At 28.3% G+C, this 22,925-nt stretch overlaps 1 protein-coding gene across 1 annotated transcript in view; it reads right to left on the bottom strand.

Moving 5' to 3' along the window:
* The window catches only part of LOC132947857 (uncharacterized), a 59,699-nt gene extending 45,188 nt beyond the window's left edge, over positions 1-14,511 (bottom strand). Inside the window, exon 1 of the mRNA XM_061018091.1 lies at positions 13,790-14,511. The gene's annotated coding sequence lies outside the window, so the exon portion shown is untranslated. The remainder of the gene's footprint in view (positions 1-13,789) is intronic.
* Between the last annotated feature and the right edge of the window lie 8,414 nt (positions 14,512-22,925).

Below are 22,925 nucleotides of genomic sequence, written 5' to 3'. Positions count from 1 at the left end.
TAACCTATTACAAAATAGCTATTTATTAAAACAGTTTTTTTTTTTAAATTTAATTTTCTTGTTAAATTAATTTTGAAATATAAAATAAATAGTAAGGCAGTGGCTACCACTCTGCTTTATAATATATAATATAATATGTCGAGTGGATCACTTTAATGGATGTATTATATTTGATTCAACGATTTATCATTGTAACTATACGAAAACGATTCTGAGAAGAGACAGTCTGTGTTTTTTGATATTCATATTAAAGTAATTTATTTTACTAGTAAAATTACGTTGGTTGATTTAATTTTCGAAGAAAATATTGTAATTTATTATATTATTATTGTTGTATACAATTTTCAGCTACTATGACCACCTTACCGTAGAACTGTAAATACATCATATGTTAAGATTAGCCTAAAATTAACCTAAATATTTTAATAATGGCATTTAAAATGTAGTCAAAATTATAATATACCTGTATGTAAATATTTTAAGACCCTACGAAGTACGAATAATGTTTTTGAATAGTAACAAAATAAATAACATCATTATTCTTCGATTAAAATATATGTGACTTCATCCAAATTTGAACTTAAAATGTCCATAAATATAAATTGTGCATGTATAATTTTTAGGCTCCTAGGTTATTGTTTCAAAGGCAGATGAAAAAAAAATTGAAAATATTTTGACTCTTTTTGAGCTGTTTACGGACATTGTCAGTTTTCAATTTTTTTAGTTTTTTTTTCCTATAAATATCAATAAAATTTTATTTGTTGGGTTTTTTACCCCGAGCGTGAAAATTTAATATAAAGCTCCTGATATATCGTTCTAATAGCAGTTGAAAAATATTAAAAATACATAGGCACAATTTTATTTTATAAGCATTTAAAGTTCAAATGTTGACAACATTTATCAAATTTATAATTTAATAATTATTTTGTAGTTAAAAATGTATAAAATGTTCAACTTTTATAGCTAAGGATTGAAAATTTAATAAAACAAGGCTCCACGTAAATAGGTTATATATAAATTACTTTATTCACAATAATATCATCAAATATACTTGGTAATATCATAGGCTGACTGACTGTTTTCGCTCAGAATCGTTTTTCTTATACAATGATATTATATCATTGAATTAAAATTTAACACCATCCATTACAGTGACTCACTTGTAACCTACTGTACAGCAGAGCGACATCCACTTACCCACCTTTTTTTCTTTTGTTTTCATGTCGCTTTTGAAAACTACTGGGAAATTTTTACTTTCGTTTGTTTAAAAAAAAACACTTGTAAGTCTACCTGATTCTGAAGTTTGAACCGTTTTTAGAACTCGCTGTTGATTGCTTTCTATTTAAGTATACTATAATCACACATTTATAATAGTCGACAGGCGTGTTGTGTAACTTCTACAAGCAAATGAAATCTGAAATAGATCCACTATAAGGGCATAACGAAGAACTATTTTAAAATTGTTTTTTTTTTTTAATTATCAATAGTGAATACTGAATTCAACAAAATGATAATACTGTTTTCATCTTCGGTCAAAAAATACATTACTCTTTCTGATCATTTGACAACACGTTAACATACAGCAAGAACGTGGGGCATACCGGGGTCATTCTAATATTTATGTCTTCTACTGGTTACAATGATTTAAGAACTCGAAATTATATTGAATCGTTGGTCTTATGATATCGCATGTGGTAAAAATGCCATGTTCGTAATTTGGTATATTATTTATGATTTATCTTATCAGTAATAAATTAAAATCATAACTAGCCACTCTTAGCAATCATTTGATATAATAAACTATTATTTTATCTATAAATCTCTAAATATTTGCTTACTGTTAATTTAATTTTTTATTTCGCACCATAAAACGTTCTTAACTTTATCTTAGTAGTATTCATTCCAATGTGGCCGTGTAGTGCAGTGTTTAAAAACCCAGAGGTTTTGACTATTTATTTTAAGTATTGATATTATATAGTTTTGAAATATTTTTAAACCGACGGAACTCGATAGACCGCGATGGTACACATAATATCATTATAATATAATGGCCGAGTGTTAATGCTCGATGTCTAAACGGTCCTAACAAATCACGATTATGTATATACGAGTGGTAATAAATCGCAACCGCCGCCTCCTCCCTCACCACCATCTACCACACCACACCGCACCACACCGCCACCCACGCGACTCGGTGGACTAAATTGGTTTGGAGAAATATGTGATGAAACGTTTGCAATGGAAATGTGAACAACGCTAAATATGACATCACATAATAATATTATGGCGTATATATGAACAGGATCGTACGGAGTGATTGTGTACAAAGATGCTGCACACAATACAATGCTTCCTGCATACGGTCGCTGCAAGTCGTAAATCGGTAACAGTATCGCACACTCTATAGAGGCACATCATAATATCGTAATACACAGTGGGAAACGATGTCGCGTTCAGTTCTGATTGGCACTCCGGCGGGTCTCCGTCAGAGTCGGCGGAAATACATTTTGAGACGTGGCAATAAACACGATCGTCAAATAACAAGGGCTAATCGTTTTCACGCGACATTTTTTTTTTTCAATCGTATTTATAATATAATATTACATGCGTTATGCGTATAATAATATTTATGACGCGCATCATTGAGTGTTCAATGTGCCTATGCCTACCTATGATAGGTACTCGCTGTATCGACGGTTATGACCTAACCTAACCAATGTCCTGCGCCCGAGTCTTGTAACAGTACACGAAAATAAGACGTAATAATAACTTTGGCGGAGTATCTTCTATAATAAAACGTATTTACGATGTTATTAAACACCAAACACAATCGCGGCATTGTATCGCGTTAAAATAATATCACGTGTCATGTATTGTACAGTCACGTCATGGACATGATATAGGTAGGTACCAATATGGAAACATACATAGTACCTGCATGGCTATACATATATAATATAAATAGGTACTCTTGTTAAAAATGATTCAAAGAGTATTTCTTATACCTAGGTATTTAAATAGTTGAATGAAAAAGTAATATAATTTAATCAATTATTGAAATATATTTTCCAATAGGTATATCTAAATACAAATGCAAATACATTCAAATAGTATTTAAATATTTTATTAATTTATTGACCCATGTTTACTTCATTATTCTTTGGTCTGGATTTAGGTAAATTAAAAGAGGTAAAATTACAATTTGTACCTACAAAATAAAACTTTTTAGTTATTACTTACTTGTTTAATATAAATTATTATTTATTTAAGAACCTTAAATAATAATTATTAGAAAGAAAAATTAAGTGATAAATCCCGTTCTTTAATACCAGAGTTACAGTTACCTACCACTGTAAACACTTGAAGTTGTTTATTAAACAGTCCTATAAATTTAATGTTGAATTCCTGCAACAAAGTTAAAAACATTGATTTTTGTAATGCTCCTTAATGGTCATTACATATCGACTATTAGTAATAAAATAATATTATCTTAATATAATGCATATTTGTATTTTATACTTATACCTTTATTGTATGATCTATATGTGAAATTATGAAATGTAATTAATTTATATAATTTTAAACCGTGAACTATCTGTAGTTTTACCCTTTATAATAAATAATAATCTGCATCATTTTCCTTTTTGGTTTTGTATAATCGCTTAATGAATACAAAAATTGAAAATAAATATTTAAGTACTAATAGTTAAAATAGAAAATAAGTAATAAGTATTTAAACAAATAACACCTGTAATGTGTATGTGTATATAATGGAACACCCGATCCAATAGAACTTAATAATATAAAATATCAATTAATACCGAAAGTTCTATAAGATAATAAAAACGAAATAATAAATAGTACACTAATGAGTAATGACTATGAAATATGCAAGCAAATTCAATAAAATTAAATTAAAAACCAATAAATTGGTAGACATAATATATATAAAAAAAAAAATGCTTATTCACTATTTTTATTCTTTTTTTATATACTCGCAGCTATATGCATCAATATCATAATTAATAAGGGGAAACTAGCATTTTAATAATATGTCAATACCTTATAAATGCCCGTATATGAACATAATGCATTTCAGTATTTGGATAGATGTATCACATATTCTGTATCCGGTATGGTATTTAAATTTTAAGCTACTCTCTAGCCAATTTTACATCATAAAGAATAATCCGACGGTATAAACACACGAATAAAATTAACATACAGAAAAGTTTTGATTCGATGAACCATTAATATTAATACGATGCATATATTAAAATCGAGTGTATTGAAAAAAAAAAAAAAACTAAATTATCAAAAAATATATTAATATATGCTGATTCATGATACTCGTGATTTTAACCTAAATGCTATAATATCATATACCTGCAGTTTGTTTTAAATGTTATCAATATATTGAATTAATATTTAATAACAAATTACAATTATTTAAAAAAAAAAATAAAAAATAATTTATTACGAATTACGGTCATATTTCTTTGTATAATTTAATCGTTTGACTTTATAATTAAAATAGAATACTGGAAACGAGAGAAATTCTTTTTTTTTAATGCTAGGTGCTGAATTGGTACCAAATTGTTGGTAAAGTAAAACCAAAAATTGTTCAGCTGTACTGATCAATATAATATTTTATGAAATCGTTTATAACTATCCATTTATTTTAAACGCTAGCAATCAATAAAAAGTGATTCCTAGGTATTGATATTAATAATATAAGTCATCTTATAAAATGGTTTGTGTTCAATGTTATTGTTTGATATAAAATACAAAGAACCGGCTTATAGATTTTAAAAAATATATTATTTTACAGTTAAAACAATTATTAATATTCAATACATAGGGACTTTTATTATCTATTGGTCTATTTTAAATATTCGTAGAACAGGAAAATTATAGTAAAAATATGCATGTAGAATATTATTCTAAATCTGAATTTTATTAATTTTGACTGATGCTAATATCGACCATAGTTGTAATATTGTTCGTACAAATATTATGCTTTACTTCGATTAAATGTAGAACAATCATTATAGTTCGTAAACTTTTATCGAATTTTATAGTTTTTTTCGTGGATTGGATAGATACATTCGTTGAGTATATACCCCACAAAATAGCTATGTTTTTTACATATAAAATATAAAGTAGGCATGCATAACATTGCATCATTAGATATATTAGATTTATATGGAAATGTAAAATTTAAAATTTAAAATTTTGAAATTATTATAGTTTGATATTATTTTTATCATTAATTTCCATTTAAACTCAAGAACCAAAAATTTAAATTTAATGTATCCTTATTGAATATAAGCTATATTGCAGGAATAAGCGTTTATAATTATTTAATTTGCATGTACCTATTAAGACGTATACACGTAAACCGATATGGGACATGATAAAAATATTTGTTTATAATTTGATTTTTTTTAAATACATTTTCTTAACGATATGGCTCATATTACAAGGCTTTTCTCGTTTTTCGTTTACTGAAATAGAATTTTACATCGTATGCGAATTAAATTGTATCTGCAATAAAAATAATAATAGTATATTTAGCTATGAATGATGCGGAAATCGAATCGATATTCAATAGCTCACTGGTTCCCGGAAACAATGAGTAATAGGTCACATGGTAGCCAAAGGAAACACATGAAATGATTTATGTTAAACTGAGTCCTAAATCCACCACGGCGGTATTGATGACGGGATTTTGTAGCTTAATAATAATTTACAGACGAACGAAATGAATGCCAATACCCCATACAATTTACGGTCTCTATCTATATAATTAACGTTCAGAATGTGATTAGAAACCGTTCGCGGAAATGATTTCAAATTATTATTGTATTGTTATGAAGATATTTGTCATTCACACTACCTATAACAAATGCAAATTGATAGTGGATAATAATAATATAATACATGTAAATAATATATTGTAATGCAAAACTACTGTTCATTACATTCAAATAAAGTGTTACGTTTTGATCGCAAATATTCAATTATAACAATAGACAAAACTATGCACACATAGAACACTATATATACGCGTCATGACTAGAAATTCCAGTTGCACAATACAGCTTTTAGGAGGCCAGGGAAATGGTTGGACTTGGGGGCTCACGACATTGCGAAATCCACCTGATCTACGTCTGAAGATGATTTATTTCAATTTGGTTAGTTTATTTTTCAATAAAACCAACATATTATTATTATGTCCAAATAATGTTATATTATACTATAGATGAATGTATGTTAATGTCGTTATAGTTTCTAAAAATAATTATTTTAAATCTACCAATAATATCATCGCCGAATAATTTTTTTTTGGTTCTATGAACGGCTGTATGTTATTTACAATTATTAACATTGTTACAACTTACAATGTCACAATTAAATACTCGAATACATAATATAGTTTAAGTAATATGCAATAAAAATTGAACTTAATTATAAACTATACATTTAAGGTTTTTTTTTTTATATATAAACTAAATTAGGTAACCTGATTAAGAAAACGATATATATATGAAACAGCTATGAAGTAAGATTAGTAGGAAGTCCATAGAAGCTTTTCCAAGCTCCAAGTAACCTCTAGCTTTTTAAGGTTGAATTTCAATTCCATTCTGACTTAGGGCAGGGCAATCAAACTGAATAAGCTATTTATCGTTATTAAGAATATTAGACATTACTGTTAGGCTATAAGCTACGTTATAGACTATAGTTATAAAACTAACACAACTGATTGACCAACTTTATTTTTTGATATTATATTGTTTAGTAGTTATTATATTTCAACAACTTTTACGGAAAAAGGTTAACAAAAATGTTTTTTTTTAAGCTTACGTTCATTAGCATAATATTATACCTCGTTTCATGAACCGTTTCATTTTACATGCATTTTAATATGCATTTAGTGGCTTCAAACAAATGAAATGTTTTTATTAAAATTAAAAGTAATTTTGCAAGTTAAAGTTAGTTATATCTATGATTAGATAAATCTGTTTTTGCTTTAGTATTGTATTTTGTTTAAGCACAGACAATTACGAGTGTTGTCACTTTAGGACTTAGACTTACTTTTACTACGGTCTGACTTTTAATTTATGTTTAGTTCAGTAACACGGAGTATTAACATCGTTTAAAAGACCCTTGTGCCAATTATATTTGTATTATATTTGAACCATGGTCTACGGCAATTGACAAGTGTTAAATTAAACACACAATAGGTAATTGGAAATACAACGGTATTATATATAATAAATTAACATAAAAAAGTAAGTATATTATGTGTTGTTATTCGATTCATTCAAAATTAGAAATAATTTGCAAAGTATACCACTATCGAACGACAGTGTAATAGTGTATGTTAATCGACACAAGTTCACAGCCCCTTGGATTTTGAATTCAGAAAACGCATATAATATTATGATAAAGTCATCACTTATGTCCCTTTTATTTTATTTTTTTGTAAATAGGATATTAGTAAACCTATAATATCTAATATCTATATTAAATACTTACTAATTACATATTAATATTCAAGTTCCTAATTGTATCAATACCACGAGATTGTATCTGTCCGGAATCCTATACAGTTAAAATTTGATGTCATCTCTTTAAACATACAAATCATAATAAAATCTTAAAAATTGTTAAGCCAATTTAAAACTCTGTGCAGAGTGATGCATTGATTTTACAATGATTTGTGTTTGTGTGTGTTTGTACAAGATTTGTTGTAGAAAATATAATTTATTCAACTTCCAATTTAGGAGGTAGTTTCTTACAGAAAATTGGATCTAGTTGTTACATAAAAGAGATCAAATTCGAAAATTCCTAGTATTTATCAAAATAACCAGAAAAAACAAAAAAGAGAATGTACAAAATCAGTATAGACAAAATCAATTTTTTTTTTAGAGTCAAAGCAGAAAAATACCTAAAATGTTCACTTAATGTTTATATTATCATTTTTTATACATGATAATTATATTGATAACATTTTCAAAATATATTGCACTTTTACAAAAATTCTCAAAAATTACAGGGTTCACATAAATTTCTAATGAGAGTTTGATACTCAAGCGTTCGTCAAAATCACGAACATTTACAAATTATATTGATGTTAAAAATGTATAAAACGTTCAATTTTTATAGCTGAAAGTGTAATATTTTCTTAACAAATAGTTCATATTGGAATCTAAAAATCTAAAAATATATAAGCTTAATTTTTTTTTTATACTTATTTGATTTTCAAATTTGGAAAAAATTCGATGTTCAATCAAAGAACAACTATTTTAGTTATTTTGTTGTTGATACCTAAAATTTAAAAATGCTTTTTGTGGATCTTCGAAGCTTTTACAGTTTTACGAGTGTTATTATATTTTATATCTACTATAACATTTTTATAACATTAACGTACATTTTATAGTATTGCCTATTTATAGTTTATAACGTATTATTGTACCTATTACTGTAAATAGTTAAATTAATTATTTTATTAATTAATAGAAATTAGCATAATATTTACATAATAATAGGCTGAAAGATAGTGTCTCTGCTCTGCAGAATTGTTTTTCGTATGCAATGATTTATCACATCTATCATATTTAATACGTTCATTACTGTGACTTACTCAATGACGATGCACACTTCACTCTTATTGTACAACAGACCGGTTATTTACTTGGCCCCTTTTTTTTATTACATTTTATTTTGATATAAACGTATTTTAAACAATAATTATTGTTTTTTGATAAATTCTCGGTATTTACCAAACATTTGCTCTTCTTTTTTAAATATCCAATGTCCTAAATAATAGACACATGTTTGTGTACGATTTCATTAAAACCAGCCCGTTCAGTGGCGTAATTTGGTTATGTTTGTGGGGGGGGGGGGGGGATTGAAACATTTACCCCCTCCCCCCAACAGCCATAAAAAAAAAAATTTTTTGGTTTATATCATAAAAACCTCTCAGTCCGACCATTGCGATCTATAATCTGTATAATGTAAGTAGGGCACATGTATAAATGCATGCATACATGAAAATCAATAATTACATACTATTTAATAAAGTTTTAAATGAACTTTTTGAATAGATTCGTGGAATACTGCAATCTTCAAAAGCCAAAAGGTTATAACCTTCCGACCAACAAATTCTGATTGCACTATTGTGCTTAACTCGTTGAAATATACCTATTACTTATAGGTTTCTAAAAATCCAGCTAAACTCCATTATTTCAATATATTATTTATTGTACATTATTCAATTTGCAATAGTGATTAGTGTTTATTACGCAGTAATATTATCTTAGTTACAGCAACTATATAGGAGAATTAGGATTTTATTTGTTGTTTCTATAAAATATACTATATCAATACCAATAAACAATATGTACAATGTGAATAAATATTATAGTTCTCCAGTTAAAAAACAGCCCATGCGGGAGATACGACACCCAAATCCCCCCCCCCCCCCCCCCCCTAATAACGCCACTGAGCCCGTTAGTTTATTCACATTTGTGTATGTTTATACAAGTTTTCTAACAGTAAATCTTGAATCCGTGAAGTACGGTTACATGAAAAGTCTTATTAGTCATTACGAAAACGACAACGTACAAGACTTATTTTTACTATTTTAGACTACGATTCAATTTTGAATCTATGTGTATTAATTTATTTTGAAATTGACTAAGAATTAAACCTAATGTAATATTAATTTGTTTTTGTAATTATTATAAAGTTTATCGATTGGCTTTATATTGTATGTAACAATATAATGATTTTTTTAAAATTTTATATTCGATTGATTGCTATCGAAAATAATTTGTTGGTTATAATTATACAAATAATATACTTTTTATTCATATTTATTATGACATATTTCATATAGATATGTAACCAAATATTATAACGTTTTGGTTTTATCACCAATCCAATTTTTATTCAATTATTTGTCGAGTATGTTCAATGTATTGAAGTAATAATACCATTATTTTTATTATTTGTAAACTAATAAATCATGACGTATACATAATTTATAAGGGACAGCTACATGAATTTTTAAGACGATTGTAGCTGTACCTATTGTTCTAGGTTTTGTAAATTACTTTACTAAATTTTCAATTGAAGTTTAACCATAATTTTACTCGCAAAAGTAATTATAATATTGTTGAAAACAGACAACTCGAATTAATTAATCAAAATAATAACTTAATTTGACATACATCTCTCCTTTTAATGAAGAAGTATATTTTTCATAATATACGGGTTTCATTGGTCTAAGTAATGAAAGATGTGCAAATTCTATCAACTGCTGCATGCCCTCAACAAGCTTATGAATAATTCGTGAAATCCTAAATGCAGTTACATGTTTTTATAAAAAGGTAGGCCTTTTATTATACTTTTAAAATGGCCTAAGTAATTTTTAAAATAAATAATATGCGAAATAACTGTATATTTACGTAGTATATTCTAGAATATAAATAAATAGGTACATAAAAAATTACAATACTAACAATAGTGAAAAAAAAATTGGCCACCCCTGCGATGGATATATAAAGTTTTCAAAAATATGTTGACTATTTTCAAGATATTTACATATATTTAATAATTAATATTGTTGATAAAAAATAAGCTTTTAAGCTTTTGAAACTGAAATGTCATAGAAATTCGTAAAAATCACTAAGGTTTCCTTATTATTATACTGCAGTAGTTAAAATGCATAAAATGTTTTATTTTAACGTTTAAGGCTGTAAGGATTGAAAATGTAATACAAGATTCCTCATAAGTTTTTTTGCTGGGATTTAAAAAAAAAGTTGCCTTTAAACCACATTAGTTTTTCATGAGCGTTTGAAATTCAAATTTAGTTCAACCTACCGTATTGGTATTACTAATAGAAAAATTAATTACTAATAGCAACATAAATATATAATAAAATATCCTTAGAAATATATAGGCCGACAGACCTAGGGTTTACCTTTACACTCCCGGAAATTGCCAAAGGGTTACAAAAACGGGATCTTTCGAGGGAATACGAAAAAATTAAAACTTACATTTCTATGTAATTTTATTTTTTAATAATTTGTAGCTTCTTTATAATTTTAAGTTAAAATTTTAATTTAAAAAAAATATTATAATAGAGCATCGGTTAGGTATCAAAATAAATATCAGTCTGCAAATCATGAAAATATGAACTTGTTCCAATATTTCATTATTTAACTGTTATTTATCAGGAATGTTCAGAACGTTTAAGTTGTTAGGTTAAAAGTTTTGTACAAAGCTTGGGTCTTAAGTATTAAGGTTTTATACGATGATGCAGCTACAATACTGTGTCACAGTAGTATAACCACTGATTAGCTATTATTCTGATTGATAGAACCGCTGTGATAAGCGCCAAGTGTGTAAATAATAATTAACAATTATCAATTATTTAATAGCTGTTTTCAGCGTTTATCACGTACAAAGTAATACTTTTTAATTGTTATGTACACCTAAAAGATACATGCACAATATGTGCAATACATCTTTCCATTCTTATTTTATTAGTACTTTCTACCCTTAAAATACATAAAGCTTTTGTTAGAATTTTACCTACATAATAAATTAAAGTAGATATTTTAAATGGGTATTTAAATAGTAAAACTAATTTGACTTGTGTGTGAATTGGAAGTATACTTAGTGTATAGTATATTCACATAAGTATCCAGTATAATAGTTGATTAAACATTATTTAATTACAATTTAATAATACAATTAAATAATTTTATCGTAATTAATTGTACGTATAACATTCAAACGAAAAATATGCTCTGCGAATATACACAATGTAGGTGATATATTATAATGTACCGTATATTTGTTTTCAAATGTTTTTTTGTTTTTATCACTCAGATTTGGTCTAAAAGAAAATTAAAATTACAATAATTTAACTTGTTTTTCACATTTTAATTTAAAAACATTTAACTATACACTGTACTTGATCAAAAGAATTAAGTATCTAATAGAAATATTAATATTATATCATTATTAGTGAATCTACCTATATAATATAGTAATTGCAGGTTCTCGTGAACTGTTCGATATTTACGTCAAATCCCATGCATTCTCGAGAATTTTGAACATGTCGAGAACATGTTTCTTTTAATTGAACTGTATTTTTTAATATACGTTTATTGCTTATAGTAAATGTATTTTGAATTTTAAAATATTTTAATGAATTCATAAAATACATATTCATAATTTATTTGATCAATTTTAGATTCCTAGAGGAGCGATATTGTACTATACATAAGTATACGAATTGGTTTTAAAATTATGTGCGTTTTTTTTTTTTACTTTTATTTCAGTAAGCATGAATAGTAAAAATGCCCAATTGAAGTACCTGGGTAGGTACAAGTTCAATTATATGTTAAGGTACATGATTTAATGAGTTTGGACAAATAATGAAAATATTACGATACCTACGTAGGTATTTAACTATTTATAATAATTTTAATATTCAAATTTTATGAAAAATTAAAAGAACTAGGTATATTATAAATATAGATTATTTTTATTATGATTATTATTATGAAGATAATTAAATCAATAATTAATTTTATATAGATATTTAGTAATTTTAGGATAAAACTAGATTAAATTTAAGCCAACTTATTACAAACACTAATGTGTTCAAAGCAGTGGAACATAATAATTATTATATATTATATATATATATTATCTAATACATCATAACTGAAGTATAATATACCCGACTGCAGAAATTCTCCCTAAAATACTTCAGATCATTGAAATGTAGATTTAACTTAAACACTAAAGACATTAACCCGGGAGTTATCAAATATATTAGAGAAAACAGTCTGTTAATCGAAATTTAATACCATTATCATTTATCAACCTTTTATTTAAGATAGTCGATAATATGACGATTTAAATTTATGCCATATACAATAATGTACCTATTTTGTAATTTAAACACGCATTAATAAATAATAAATATTATGAACACTATATATTATTATACTTTGAAAAAACAAATTTCATTATCGTTAATATCCATTAGTTACCATGGTTATTATTCTTAATTTGCAACTATTACCTATTATTAAATAGTGTAGTGCTGTACCTAATAATTAAAACTGATAAATTCATATATATTTATTTTTTTGTAGCTAATTAATTACCGAACAATAAATATATAATATATTAGATGTAGGTAGTAGGTGCACAATTTTACAAAATAATATAATCTCCGACGAGGTGAAATAATTGTTAGCTTATGATATGGTTTAAACAATAGATTTCACTAAAATAACTGTACGTCGTCAAAACGTTAACGGCTTTTTTAAACGATCGACGAGTACCTATAATAATCTCGAAATTTTCTCCTATAATAATCTATAGAAATTGCGATGCATTGTAATTTTTACAATATAAGTCCATAGATTCAAATATACTCTATAATACTATGGTAGGTCTATAAGCCCCATAAAAAACTGACCAAACGCTACATGGCATAAAAATATACACCGTAAGGTATTATGAGAATTATTCTCGGATTTCGTCAAAATAACCCTCTCCCCAAACCAAACCAAAAAAAAAAAAAAATGAAAACATATTGTGCTTTTGTCAATAACAGTAAGGTAATAAACTTAATCAACATAATTATGTAAAATGTACAAATAGTAATAATTATAATAAGAAATAGGAACAAAACAACTATAATAGTATATACATAATATACAAATGTACAACTGCTGTTGTCGTGTCTTACCTTGTAGCATAATGAGTAGACAAAAAATGAAAAATTCATTTGAACGTATCATGCCGCCCATAAACGTCCGTTTATGACGATGGATTTTTAACGAACGCGTGTGCAATATAATATTTGAATAATATTGCATTGGATGCTAATGATTTGATCGGCTGCGTTCCATTTTCGCATATGATCCGCGGACGTAAATATCAAAAACGGCGGTGACGAAAATAATAATAATAATATTATAATAGTGATGTTATTAATATACTATTTTATGCGTGCGCCGGAGTGCGGATGAATAATGCCGAGACGAACGGACTGTATTTTTTCTTCGGATGTAAAACAATATATTACGCATGTGCCTCCTGCGGTACTATGAAATCGCGTATTTTGAAATCGTCGATGTCGTACAGTTTAAAACCGTCGCCCGCGCAAAATATTACTACCGAGCTCATTGTCGTCGTCGTCGTTATAATATTATATATACGGTTATTGTATATTATGTTATATTTTTCACCCGCGTACAATACTATATTATTGTTGTTATATCGTTTCTCGGTCGGGCCGACGGCCGTGCCGTCGGGTTGCTCAGCAAACTGTGCACACCGGAACTTCCGATGTTCAGAGGCGCGAAAACAATACGCACAAGTGAACAGCGCTCGCGGGGTCCGGCGCCGTGGTGCGGTAATAGTAATAATAATAATACGCTACGACGGCGGCGGCGGCGGCGTGCGTCGTCGACGTACGCTAGTCGGTAAATGTATTATAGGCAGGTAGGTAGGTACCAACGGCAAAGGTTCGGTTCGCGTCGGCTTTTGGCGGGACGCGTCGCGGTGGCGCACGCGGGGGCGGGCCGGCCGAGTGAACGAAAATAATAATATATATAATCGTATTTTCGTTCCGGTTTCGGCGACGACGATGACCGCTGCCACCGGTGACATCCCTACGCACAGGTATTACATCGTTATTATTGTTATTATTATTATTATTAGCTATTACATTTTATTTTGTTTGAATTATTTCACGTGAAGCTAACATGTTTTTAATGAGAATATCTTAAATTACATAGGTAGTAACACTAGTAGGTAGGCAGGTACTTGAATAATTTAATACCACTATATTAAAAGTGCTAATACCTACTGTACCTTGTTCTATATAAAGAGCAGTAGAACCAAAATTAGGTATTAGGGAATGCAGTGAAACCCCTGAATACCGAACACTTTCGGCCACAGAAATTATGCACGCTATTCAGAGGTGATGTTGTGGGAGGTTTCGCCGTAGTATCAAAACTCAAAAGTACAGCAGATAATATACGAAGAGCTCTGTTATTCCGAGGTTTCAATAAATTATAATACTAATATAATATATAAATTATAAACTCCGCTGAATAGAGACACCGGTTAATTATTAGGGCAACCGCTTAATCGGAAAATTCTTCAATTACCAAAATAAACTTAGGTTAGTAGTGCAAATGTTCACTGCTTACCTGGGCCATAAACCTGGATAATAGGGACATTTTTATCGAGTATAGTATATCAAATTATGATCAATAATCTAACGATATTCGTTTTCAAACTAAATTATTAGACTAAATCCATATTATCTTATTTGTGTTAATATTTAAATGTGATGTACTGATGTGTATTAAATGTTATTTAGTGCATCAGTTGTTAATCGTATGTGGACATGTGGTGCGTGCCGTTATGATTTTTTGTAAAGATCTATCGCTTGCCAAAAATTAGAAGCTCTCGACTAAATTTAATTACATCCCCAACCAGCTGTAGTATAGCGTAGTGCTCGTCACCTATAAGAAATTTTATTTTAGAAGTATACCAAAATCAACGATCACATGGATTCGACTTCAAGAACCGTTTTTGCGAGAACAAGCTCCTGGCCAAGAGACAACACGGAAAAGGAAATGATTTATATTTAATCGTATAATGTATAGTACCCTTCTATATATTATATTAATACATCAGCATGTGGTGTTCAATTGTAATCGTAGATAATAGTATATAGTGTTAGAATAATATACTTATTAGATATTTTAGGTGTAAATCACCAACTACGATATTTTTTTCCACTAACCCTGCGGCGTACTTCCAGTGCGAAACCGAACCATGGTTGCAGGTATTGCTGGTTTGGTTAACTGCTATTCACACCCCTCCCCCCCCCCCCCACTCCTACCATCAACTAACAATAAGGAGATATTCTGCACGCCACTGCGAGTTACGCGCATATCCTTTCTCTCTCCCGTGGGTGTTTTCCCATCCAATTAGAAACTTTTCACAGAACAACCCTGCATCTCCATCGTAACGTGACGATATATCTAAGTAGGTATCCAACAAACTCCTATAAATGACATAACTAATTATTATTATTAGATATATATTATTGCGTTATTATTATTTAATTTATTTACACTATCTATATAATTTAGGTAACTTTAATAAGCGTAAGTGAAATATAAAACGTCTTTACTTTGTCAAAAAAATTGATTTCAATTAACCGGCTACTGGTGACACATTACTAGGGTTTTAGGTAGGTAAAAAAAAGTATGAGGTGGGTCACCAGTTTCTTTTTAATCTCTTGGGGAGATGGATTGTTAGGAATTTTTTGGAATAATTTTTTCTCGAGAATGTTTTGGTAGTCGTTTAAAGACTAATAAAAACGGGAGTAAGCTTTCTTATTTGGTTTCTGAAATATTGTTATCGTTTGAAGTACTCTGTGTAAAGTTTGATTTGTGTCATAAAATGGAGCATTCATGATTAGTCGAAAATTCTGTTTTGTGTTTTTTGAATTTAGATTATGTTGGAGTTTTTATTGGATCCCCAAATTTATTGTCATGCCGTGTGTCCAGACATTACAGAAGGTTTAAAGAGATTAAATGTTAGTTTAGATTTTAGAGTGGATAAATTGTCTATTTAGAAGCGCAGGCGGTAAATAGATTTAATTTTGTGCCATGTATAATATGGTGTGCGCTTGTGTTAGTTTTTTGTCGAAGTTCACTCCGAGATATATTATATCGTTGTGTCTGTAACGGGTATTATAAATTACAATGTTATTTAATGACAGAAATCGTGTCTGAGACCTGAGCGCGTGCAAACATCATGTGACACGATTTTATTTTCATTAATTTTTACTTTCTGCGTTTGGTGTATACCTACTACGATTATAGATCTAGTAAGTGAAGACTATCGGAAGCTGCCACTCTGCCAGTGGGTTTCCTGCACGGACGGAGAGAATAGCTTTGTCGTCGTCGTCATATTATTCAGCGACTGCAGTTGTTGTGTTGGTAGATAGGCTGATCCGTATACTTAAAGTATACAACATAAAGTAGGTATCTGGTATAGGTATGGTTACTTTGTATAGTTTTGTTATATAATGCATGTTTCGCTGCGGTCGTTTCGAATTACAAACAATATTGCGGCAAATGTCTATTTGTATTCAGATTCACAGCATCCGCCGGTACGGATGAGCGCCGCAAACCACGCTGTATAGGTAATGTCATAATAATGTATAGTGGACGACCAACCACGATCATATACACCGGTACTACCTATAATATTGTGATGTAGCGACCGTCCTTTTTTTCCCGAACAACACTCAACACTCGGCGAATCGGTATATTACACGCTTCGTAAATATTTATATTTTATACAGACGGTAATGGTAAAATATTCTCGTGATCAATTTAATTAAAACCCACTAAACCACCTATGTATCTTCTATGCTCTGCGCATGTGCCGTACTGCAGTGTAATATGTGTGAATAATAATTACATAATTACTCTGCACATTTTGCAAGCAGATGGGGTATCTAGGTAACGATTTATTGTTTCGATGAAAACGTTTAATATAAAATGTATAACAAGCTCATCAAGAAGTTGGATAGTTTCATAACAATTATCAGTTATCAAATATGAACGCGTTGCAAATTACAATATTATATGTGGTGATCAAAATATAGCTATTGCACTTTTACCTGTTGAATCTTTATTTTAATTAATGATATAATTCACAAATGTACTATGATTAACATTACACGTTTGCGTTAGATGAGCTTAACATATATAGGAACTGAAACATAGAATTCACTATGATATTAACTTAGATATTAATACATTATTTCAGTTTTGTCAGTTTTATCCATTTTATTATTTAACTTTATTTACCAGAGCATACGCCATGCCAGTCACAAGCAATCGTCACGATAATCAAAAATAACGATATTACCTACCTAAATGTATTTATAAATTATTCTAAACTTGAAAACACATTGGTATTAGCCATTAGGAAAGGGTGCATCAAAGAGGGGAGGGGCTACATACTTATTCTCCCCCCCCTCTAAAAAAAAATTGGTCCCTAACATTTTTGTAGTTTTATTGTTAGTTGTATTAGGTATCGACTTTAAGTTATGATATAAAATAATTACCAACTAAGATTGTGCACAAACGTGCTTTCAGATTGCAGTAGGTACATACTTAAAAATAAACTTAACGAGTACGGAGTAGCAATACTTTTTAACACTTTAATATTTCGATTTTCAATGGACAACTGAAGTTTTTAATAATGTATGGACTGCGTGGGCAGCTGTCCGTAAAAAATGTATAAGTGTTCACCTGTTGAAAAGTTTAATGTCGTGTCGTTTGGTTGAGTAAAATAATTCTAACAATACATCAATAATACACACTTTATTTTTGTAATATTTAAATTATTATAAAAGTATTGTTTGATAATGTTTATAGAATATTGTATAACGATATCATACATTGAATATAAATTACGTAGATTTTATTTTGTTTAAAGAATGACAAAAATCTATATTTTTTATTATTAAGTATTGTAAGAGAAAAAAACTGAGGATTAAGGATTTTCGGTTGCGCCATTAGAGCTTACGTGTAAATATATACAAATGTCCGTACAAAATTTGAGCCCTAGAACATCGCCCCCGTGGATAGGGAATGGTGTTGCAGAGGTATAATTACACAATATAATGTACAGGTTATTCGTACAATCATATCATACACGGACACGTAAATTTAGGTAGGCCGTAGGCGTATATTATATAATGGGTACCTATATAACCATCGAAACATTGCTGATATCCGTTGGTAAACCGATGACGATGATGAAATTTATATCCATAGAATGTATATAGTGTATACAAATGAAAACATAATGAATGTCGTCGCATTGTGCGCAGCTATACGAACTTGTATTAATTCGAAACCAAAATATTGTAAAATAATATTAGGTATTATTATTTGTCTTAGCATAGCAAAATCCAAATTCCGAACCCGTCACACGATTTATACCTGTGTCTATGAGCAACTATAAATGCGCACTATCCACTTATTTATAATGATAATGATATATAGGTAGCGTATTATGCTGCATAACAATAGTAAAATAATGACAAAGAAAAATATACATTATTTCAGTTATACCTGGTTTATTATTTTCAATGGACGTAAACCGTACAAAACCCCTTACGGAATTGTATACACAATATTATGCGAGTTTAATGGCTAATATGTCTATAATAATGAGTTTCAAGACGCTAAAGATTGTATGAAACCATACATTTTTCTTTATTAAAAATTATTTGGAACGCGCTCGTTATACAATTATTTTAGGTTCTTAAGCATCTAATTAATTTCCTGTTTGTTTAACACATAAATAACTGAAATAAATTAAATTTTTCAAACATTATTTCGTCTGCAATTTAAAACTTGTATTAAAATTTTTTAATTCTGCGCTGAGCAACTTCAATTTTTTAAATTATTATTTATAATATTTTACCCTTGTGTGATGGTCCTATAAATGAAGTGGAAATGTTAAAAAGAGAAAATATCATTTTACTGTAAGTATTTGATGTAACAGCGATGGTTTAATCATAATTTGTTTAACATAAACACTTCCAAAATCACAAATAAGAAAACTTAATTTTTTTGTATTATATAATTAAAGTTTCCAACAAGTTGTCAAAAATTAACCTTTTAAAATCGATTAACTTTATGATAATTGAAAAAAAAAATATTATGTTGTTTACTGATTAAAATCTGGGAAAACTGACTTTGTGTTATTTTTATACGTAGGTTGATAATTTAGTATAATAAATTGAGTTCTTTGTTTATACTATATAATGTTAAAAGTCTGTATTATGAAAAGTCATTTTTAAATGGTTTTAGTCTTTGGTAATTTCTCTAAGTGTCAGGAAACACTTTCGAAATTGAAGAAGAATTATATGGCAATAACATGTGTTTTTTTTATAAAACTTAATATTGGTGTTTTAGTTCTATAAAAAAATAGATTTGAGATTTTTACTTGTCGTTTTCATTTTTTACTTACAGTATTTATAAATATATATGGGAAACATTTTCAATACAATTGAATTTTAAAATAAAAATTAGGTAAGTTTATGATAGCAGATAAGTGATGAATCCTGGGTCCAGTAGTAAAAACCACAGACAAGAGATGTATCGATTTTCCGTTTTTATTTATTATAAGAAATCGGGATATTCGAATGCACAATTATACATATGGTAACATAATAGCGAATCAAAAATATATAAATAACTGTTGTGGTACTTGATCCCATTGGTGTCGGTACTCGGAAACAGATTTATATCAATTAAGAAGCATTATGTACAAGTAAACTAATTACATACCGAATAGTGAATACACATCTCATACATAAAGTAGGTATTTGAATATTTCCTATGACATATTCTCATCAAAATAAATTCGTATCTAATACAGAGAATGCTGATTTATATAATAGCTGGTATGCATGCACCTACACTTGCACAGTGTATACACTACATTCATAAACTTTAATATTTTCAAATAAATAGGTACCTACTCGATATTAAAATTGTTTCGTTGTATCAAAAACAAATACCCGTGGCCCGTAAGTAATTCAAAATATACCTACCCCACCTATGCACGGATCCCAAAATTCCGTGATATCGCGACATCCACATTGCATATAACAATAATTATCTTCTTAGTTCTTATGTGCCGTAGCAAAGCGAAATAAGTCGGACAACCGGTGAACAAATTTTCAAATGTCGACACGGTTTAAATGGTAAATAGAGTTCAACAATTGAAATGTCTCAATGGCTTTGTAGTTTATAACACGAGAGCGGGGAGCCACATGTGTAGACGGGGTACAAACATTATAACAGACAACAGTTATATATTCAATTGAGAATTGACTTCAGACTTGTGACACACTGACACCGTAGCAGAATATTGTGCGATTGCATATTTAAACGGAATATTTACAATACGGTATTGAATTGTATTGTTCGAAGATTACAAGTTCAATAATAAACAAAATACATTGGTCGGTAAACCGTAAGTATGTATTAAGAGGACGGTACATATGCACAGTATGTATTTGTTTATCCAGTACATACAAGCAGTAAACAAGCGTCAAGCAATATATACAGTTACAAAACTAACATACAACATAATATATTATATATTATTTATGTATAAAAAAATGAAATAAAAGGAAACGACTTTGTGATAATTTTTGAGTTCGTTCGTCAAGCTATTACTTTGAATGTAAATTCTATATCAAACTTATTTAAATATATATATATATATATAAATAGTTATAAGAATTAAGTCCTTAAGATACAGTCGCTTATTGTTTTTAGGTAATAAAAAATCCTTACTACCAGCTATTGATATAAACACCGATAAGGTTATTATTCAATTTCAATTTCGCTAAGCTGAGCACTAACTAGTAAGAAAATTACTTTTTCTAGAAAAACATTTCCGGTACCTACTCATCTTAATAATTAGGAAAAATATAAAAATTTTCTCAAATTAGTTTTTGACATAATTAATTTCCTTATTTTGGTGTAATTCAAATACAAAAAAATTGAAGCTACTTGAAATAGAATTTTATATTAGCATTTTATGTATATGGTATAATTTTAAAAATATTTTGACTACCCATTTTCAAAATATTTAGACATTTGAAATTTTCGATTTCTTTAGTTTTTTTTTCTATAAATGTCGATAAAAAATGTATTATAAGATTTCTCATAAAAAATTATTTGTTATTCTAAAACAAAAAAAAATTAAAAAATATATAAACACAATTTTGTAGACATCTGAAGTTCAAATTTGGACAAAATTCGGTATTCAACAAAGAATAACGATTTTAGCTATTTTGTTAGAATACAGAAATACTTTTCGTTGGGATTTTAAATTTTACTTATATTATCTATTATGTATTATATTTTATATAGGTACACACTACACAATAACATTTAAAAGCAATTCAAACTGATTTTATGCTGTTGCCTACTTGTATGTCTGTTTTACTAATAGGAAAATAATTACTAATAGCAATATATAATCAAATAGCCTGATAGACAGTCTCCGTTCAGAATAGCTTTTCATTTGCAATGATTTATCTTTTATTGAAACATTATTTCAACTCTGCTTAAAATCTTTTTTGCTTACAAATGGTTCATCAGTGCTTTGATATTTCTATAAATAATAAATAATAATGCACAACTTTGTTGTGAGCAACAGGTGAGCTAAGCGAGAGACAACCGAAGACAGTGCCAACCATAAGCTCTATTATAATTTCCCCTCTCACTTTAATAAAATGTTTAATTTTATTCTTTATTAATATTACCCAAATTAAATTATAAAATATACCTAACAAGAAAATACTAATCAATAATACTTTCAGATAATATATTTATTTTATTATCGGTACTATCACAGTAGATAAAATGTTTGATTGGAAAATAACAACTTTTCTGTTGAGTAAACCCCCAAATTAAACCTAATTAAATTAAAACAAACGATAGATGCGTGTTTGTTTTTCTTAGTTGAAATTCATTATTATTAGTTAATAGTTTTACAAATTTCAATGAGTTTAGGTATTCGGTACACAAATCTTCAAGCATAATACAATATAGAATACCTTTTGATTCTGCCTTTAAATATAGATAAACTGATTTCAAAATAGTGTGTACCTAATATAAATATTGTATTTAGTATTTTATAAATTAATATAAAATTAACACACTTTTTACTAATTTTGGAAAATTGTTTAAAAATAAATATGGGTATTTTTATTAGTTTTATAAAGACCAATAATATTTTTAAATTTA

Source organism: Metopolophium dirhodum, chromosome 6 (assembly GCF_019925205.1).
Source record: "Metopolophium dirhodum isolate CAU chromosome 6, ASM1992520v1, whole genome shotgun sequence".
Lineage (NCBI taxonomy): Eukaryota > Metazoa > Arthropoda > Insecta > Hemiptera > Aphididae > Metopolophium > Metopolophium dirhodum.
Note: the sequence above shows the minus strand (reverse complement) of the source record. Positions and strands in the feature narration are given on the sequence as shown.